Genomic DNA, 6,987 nt, shown 5'->3' with positions numbered 1-6,987 from the left:
GGTGGGATAATTATCTCACAAACGACGAAAAAGATGCCATCCTATCTGCAGTTAAAACCAATGATAATGGCGAACCTATTCTTAATGAGAATGGGAAAACCATCCCTCATGCTGTTAGTTCCTTGATTTTTACTATAGCAAACCATTTCATAGGCGACCCATCTTTGTGAAAAGATCGGTCTCCTGAACTTTTGTCCAATCTCAAATGCAAATCCCTGTCTGGTTTCAAGTGGTATAAAGATACCTTCCTAACCAGAGTCTTCACTAGAGAAGATAGCCAACAGTCATTCTGGAAAGGGAAGTTCTTGGCCGGACTCCCAAAATCCCTGGGAGATAAAGTTAGGGATAAAATCAGAAGCTTAACTCCAGATGGAATCATCCCATATAATTCTCTAAGTTATAGCCAATTAATTTCTTATGTCCAAAAAGTGGCTTTAAAAATTTGTCAGGATGACAAAATTCAAAGGCAACTAGTCCGAGAAAAGGCCCAAAACAAAAAAGATCTAGGTTCCTTCTGTGAACAATTTGGTCTACCTTTCTGTAGTAAAAAGAGAACAAAACAGTCTTACCTAAAAAACCGTTGGCTCGATCAAAACCCACGGCAATGGAAACCCATAAGGCACTATAAGCCTCCTCCTAGACAAAGAAAAGACAAAGACAAAGAACCTCACAAAGACCAAATTATCTGCTTCAATTGCAAAAAACCGGGCCACGTCAGTAAGTACTGTAGGCTCAAAAAGAGGATCAACAATCTCAACCTTGACTCTCAGATCAAGGAACAGATTAATAACCTCCTCCATGAAAGCTCTGAAGAAGAATCAAAACATGAATTCTCGGAGGACTTAAATATCATCCAGCATGATGATAACATATCCTCATTGTCAGATGAATATTTTGAGCTCAATGTCATCACACAAGAACAAGATCTTATTTTCTATGCCATAAACGCTATCTCTGACCCTGAACAGAGAAAGTACTACCTTCAGAAGCTCAAACAAACCTTAGAAACCAAAAATAAATCAAAAACCAAAGCCCTAGTTATCAAAAACAAGTACGATGTCAAACCTATTTTCAAAAAACTCGAAAAACAAGTTTCTAAACCTGTTACTATTCAAGACCTTCAGAATGAGATTAATATTCTCAAGAAAGAGATTCATCTTATCAAACAACAATAACAACAACAACACCAGAATTGTTTGTCTCATATTTTGGACAAAGATTCTGATACCACTGAGGAAGAGCCTTAGAATGATCAAAATCTTCAAAACCAAATTTTCCAAAATGAAGAGGAGAACCAAATTCTCCAACTCTCGAAGGATCCAGAAGATGAGATAGCAGAAATTCTGTGGTTAGTCAGTCAATTAACTGTCATGAAGTTCTATATCAACATCCGAATTGTCATCCAGGACTTTGTCTTAGATACCGTAGCCTTGTTCGATATAGGTGCAGATAAAAATTGTATTCTGGAAGGCTTAATCCCAACAAAATATTTTGAAAAAATGGGAGAGCGCCTAAGTACTGCTACCGGCGAACGTTTACAAATTAAGTACAGGCTCCCTGAGGCTGTCATCAAAAATGGTCTTTTATGGATAAAGACACCATTCCTCTTGTCCAAGATTTAAGAAATCAGGTCATTTTAGGAACGCCATTCATTATAGCTATTTTTCCTCTAATGATGTCATACGACGGTATCACTACCTATATAGGAGAAACTCCAACAACCTTCCAATTTGTTTCATCCCCTGCCCATAAAACCCTTAACCTACTCCAATTCAAAGCTAACCAAATTAACTTCTTGAAGGAAGAAGTCTCCTTCAAAACCATTGAAACCCAGTTACAAAAACCTCAAATCCAACAAAAGATAAAAACCCTTCTTCAACAAATGCAAGAAACAATATGTTCAGAATTGCCTCACGCATTCTGGAATAGAAAACAACATATTGTGGATCTTCCTTATGAAAAATACTTCAAAGAGATCCAGATTCCAACAAAGGCTAGACCCATACAAATGAATGAAGAACTTCTTCAATATTGTAAAAAGGAAATTATAGACCTTTTACACAAAAAACTTATTCGGCCAGTAAAAGTCCATGGTCTTGCTCGGCTTTTTATGTCAACAAACAAGCTGAGTTGGAAAGAGGCACACCTAGATTGGTTATTAATTATAAGCCTCTAAACCAAGCTCTCCGGTGGATTAGATATCCTATCCCAAACAAAAAGGATTTGCTAAATAGATTAAACTCAGCAAGCATTTTTTCAAAAATTCGATATGAAGTCTGGATATTGGCAAATCCAGATTAGCGAGGGTGATAGATACAAAACGGCATTCACAGTACCTTTCGGTCATTACGAATGGAATGTGATGCCTTTTGGTCTAAAAAATGCCCCATCCGTATTCCAAAAAAACATGAATGACATTTTCAATCCCTATTCAAGCTTTGCCATCGTCTATATAGACGACGTGCTAATTTTTTCCCAATCCTTGCATGATCATTTTAAACACGTAAAGACTTTTATGCACATCATCAAGCATAATGGTCTAGCTGTGTCCAAATAAAAAATTAGTTTATTCCAAACTAAAACCTGTTTCCTTGGTCACATGATCCACCAGGGAACTATTACACTCATTGACAGGGCTATCCAATTTGTGGATAAATTCCCTGATCACATTTTAGAAAGAAATCAACTCCAAAGGTTCCTTGGCTGCATAAACTATGTAGCAGATTTTATTCCAAATCTAAGCACCCTTATCAAACCTCTCCATGAGCGTCTAGGGAAAAAACCCCTCCTTGGACAGATACCCATACTAAGATCGTCAAAAAATTCAAACTCAGTGTCAAGGAACTACCTTGTCTTTACCTTCCTGTTCCACAGGCTTTCAAAATTGTTGAGACGGATGCGTCAGATCTGAGCTATGGTGGCATCCTAAAGCAAAAACTTAATAATAAAGAATGTATCATTGCATTTACATCCAAGCATTGGAATACCTCTCAACAAAATTATTCAACCATAAAAAAAGAGGTTTTGGCAATCGTTTTGTGTATTTCAAAATTCCAATCTGATTTATTAAACCAAAAATTTTTAGTCAGGGTAGATTGTAAATCTGTCAAAGATATTTTACAAAAAGATGTAAAAAATCTTGCATCTAAACATATTTTTGCCCGCTGGCAAGCAATTTTAAGTATTTTTTATTTTGAAATTGAATATATTCAAGGAATCTCAAACTCTCTCCCTGATTACCTTACTCGTGAATATTTGCGGGGAAAGCCACCACATGCATAAAAGGGCAATATTAGCCTCTGTAAGAGGCAGAGGTATCCGCCTAGCCCTACCAAGGCCAACTAAAAAATCAGGGTCAAGCACCCCAACTAGGTCATCTACCCAACAACTTACCCCAATAATCCAAGAACCAACTGAGTCATCTACTCAGATCACAAAAAATATAGTTGAGTCATCTACTCAACCTCCAAGCACCCAAACAGCAAAACAAACAAAGGCAGACTATGCTTTTCCAATCCAAACCTTGTTGGCCTTACAGGATGTAGGCCTTTCAAAACTTCACAAAAAATCTTAGGCTGATATATGTGACAGCTCAGATGATGATGAAATAGACTTAACCAAATTTTTGTCACAAATAGCAGCCCAAAAAACCATATGTAATGACCCAAAAGGTAAAGCAATTACCCAAACAAAACTACCCCAATCAATTTAAACCCAACCTCTAAACACCCAACCAAAACAACAATCCACATACATTTCAAAAAATAAATTCTCATCTGTCCTTCTAATGGAACTCGAATTCTGGGAAAAATCACCTTTTAAGGTAATCCCTAAAGTCTTTCCACAAGGATTCCATTTTAGACCAACAGCCATAAACAAAACCAGACAATTTTATGAATTCATACTAGTGGATTCAGATTCAGTCTTGGTCAAATACTACAGAGATCCCAAAGACACCGCCAACATAACCCATTCAACCATTCGAATTCTAAAAGTACTCACCCCTACTCAATTTGGCAAAAACCCAAATAATAATAAGAAATTTTCCCAACCTTTTGACCCAATAGGATATTCTTATTGGGATTATGTGGACGCCTGGACAAGAGTATTTTGGTTACAAAATAATCAGAATAGACATTCGTGGCTCATTTACTTCAAGAAAAATACCAATTATCATTTTCCAAACTAGTTTACCCAATTGTGGGATTATTTTGGCCCATTACCAGAGATCTTGCCCCCACCTGCCGATGAGGAGTTCAAAGTTTTCACCAAAAAATTTGATCAACAGGAAACAAGATCCCTGCTGATCTTCAATTCTTCTCTACATTCTCACTGGCCTGGGTATTCTCATGGCAATACAGGTATGGCAAATAGGAGCACCCAAAGGCACCAGCAATGCTTCAAAGAAATGCCTATGTTAAATGGTGGTCTCAGTTTGATGCAACCATGGCTCACCCGGACAAAGTTCGAAAATGGTTCAACAAACACCCCAAATTTGCCAAGCCATTTGATCATGAAGAGTCAATATTTCTCAGTCAAAAAGCCCAAATTGCTGCAGCCCTAGTAGGGGCCCAATCAAAAGAAACATTAGCAAAACATCTCCAGCAGATCATGCAGATGATAGAAGAAGACAAAGCACACAAAGAAGACCCTACTTCTTCAGCAGAATCCTCAAGTGATTATAATCAAAACGAAGATGATTGCTTTGGAATCAATCTGGGAGAAGATTAGGGAAGCATTTCAAAATTATGTAATATCAAGAATCTAAAAATCCAAAAAAAATGTCTTGTCCACACGCTTTGGAGGGACGTGCTCTACTTCTTCCTTCTTCTCCTCTAGAGCTTCCTTTTCAACTGGCTCCTCATTAACTTGTGCTTCCGTACTTGCCACTTGTCCCCTTATCAAGGTGATAGCCTTGCATTCCTCTCTTGAATTTGGAATTGTGTTACCAGGAAGGCTATTAGTGGTCCTCTGATCAATTTCATTAACTTTTGTGGCTAATTGACCCACTTGAATCTCCAAGTTCTTGATTGGTGCTCTGGTTTCCTGTCTAAAACTTGCCAATATTGCTTCCAAATCATTGTTCTGCTGGGGCTGAGAAGTTGCTTGCTGAGATGACTGAAACTGGTGGTTATTAAAACTATTTTGTTGAAAACCACCCTGAGAATTATCATTAAAATTTGGTGGCCTCTGAGGTTGCTCTCTCCATGCAACATTTGGATGATTTCTCCACCCCTGATTGTAGGTCTTAGAGTATGGATCATTATTGGGATTTCTAGGACCACTCCCCGTGTAATTGACCTATTCAGAATAAGATTGATCATAATCATATTTATTATTTTGCACAAGATTACCTGTCATGTCATAAAGGACTTCTTGAGGTGCATTCTGAGTGTTGACAGCCGAAACTTGCATTCAGCTCAGCTGTTGAGTAAGTAGATTTATTTGTTGAGACATAAGCTTGTTCTGAGCAACAAGAGCATTAATATCTTCCACTTCCAACACGCCTCTCTTCTGAGAGGTTTCAGAGTGTAAAGGATTCCTGTTGGAGGAATATAAGTATTGGTTGTTAGCAATCAACTCAATAAGCTCAATAGTCTACTCTGGTGTCTTCTTCATGTGCAAGGAACCACCTGCAGAATTATCCAAGCACATCTTGGACATTTCACATAAACCCTCATAAAAGATATCCAGCTGAGTCCATCTAGAGAACATGTCTAGAGGGCATTGCATAGTCAGTAGCTTGAATCTCTCCCAAGCTTCATAAAGGGTCTCACCCTCTTTTTGTCTGAAAGTCTGAACCTCCACCCTTAGCTTAGTAAGCTTTTGAGGTGGGAAAAATTTTGTAAGAAATCCAGTGACAACCTTGTCCCAAGTATCCAGACTCTCCTTGGGTTGAGAATCTAACCACAGTTTTGCTCTATCCCTCACAGTAAATGGGAAGAGCATGAGTTTGTACACCTCAGGATTCACTCCATTGGTCTTCATAGTATCACAAATCTGCAGAAAATTAGAAATAAATTGATTCGGGTCTTCTTGAGGAAGTCCATGATACTGACAATTTTGTTGCACAAGAGTGACAAGCTGAGGCTTCAGTTCAAAATTATTTGCAGCTATGGGAGGCACCACAATGCTTTTTCCATAAAGATCTGCATTAGGAGCAATGTAAGAGCCAAGCACTCTTCTAGGTTCCTCATTCCCATTCAGATTTGCCATATTGGCATTAGCAGCATTATTATGATCCATAGTGGATTCTGCAGCCTTGTAAAGTCTTGCTTGTTGCAAATGCCGCCTGAAAGTCCTTTTAGGTTCAGGATCAAAGTCTAAAAGAGGTTCTTTGTCTCTGTTCCTGCTCATAAACAGACAGAAGACAAGAAAAGGTGGGATTCTCTACGTCAGAGTGCAGAAAATTCCCGGTGAGGTAACCTGTGTAAAATAATAAAATAGATAACTAACTAATTAAGATAAGCAAATTTCAAAAATTATAAATAATATTAAGCTAAAAATTTCGAAATAAATAAATAAAAAATGAAACAAGAAAATTAAAGCGACAACACCAAACTTAATTTCAGAAATTAAGGAAAAATAAATATATGATGCAATAAATAGGTATATATTTATATATAAATTTTTTTATTAAAGACAAAAATAAAATAAAACTAATAAAATATAAAAAGATAAAAATTAATGGAAAGAAATAAAACGAAAATAAAATTAAAAAGGAAAAATAAATGAAGAACGAAAGTTTTGAAAACAAAAAAAATAAAAATTAAATAAAATAAAATAAAAAGAAAGGAAAAGGAATGCACGGACAGAGGGAAAAAAAGGAAAGTAAAATCAAACCAAACGAAGACAAAAGGGGGGGAGGGGTTATGAACGAAAAGGAAACAAGGTAAAGAAAAAAAAGAAATGGGAAATAAAAATTAATAATATTAAAAAAAATTAAAGAAAAAATTATCTAATATAAGCAATCAAATAACAAGTAGT

At 36.7% G+C, this 6,987-nt stretch overlaps 1 non-coding gene across 1 annotated transcript; it reads left to right on the top strand.

Moving 5' to 3' along the window:
- Positions 1-5,710: 5,710 nt before the first annotated feature.
- Positions 5,711-5,816, top strand: LOC112781067 (small nucleolar RNA R71). The gene has a single exon (XR_003191864.1). It is a non-coding gene; the product is annotated as a small nucleolar RNA R71 (small nucleolar RNA).
- Positions 5,817-6,987: the final 1,171 nt, after the last annotated feature.

This window comes from Arachis hypogaea, chromosome 19 (genome assembly GCF_003086295.3).
Source record: "Arachis hypogaea cultivar Tifrunner chromosome 19, arahy.Tifrunner.gnm2.J5K5, whole genome shotgun sequence".
Taxonomy (NCBI): Eukaryota; Viridiplantae; Streptophyta; class Magnoliopsida; order Fabales; family Fabaceae; genus Arachis; species Arachis hypogaea.
Note: the sequence above shows the minus strand (reverse complement) of the source record. Positions and strands in the feature narration are given on the sequence as shown.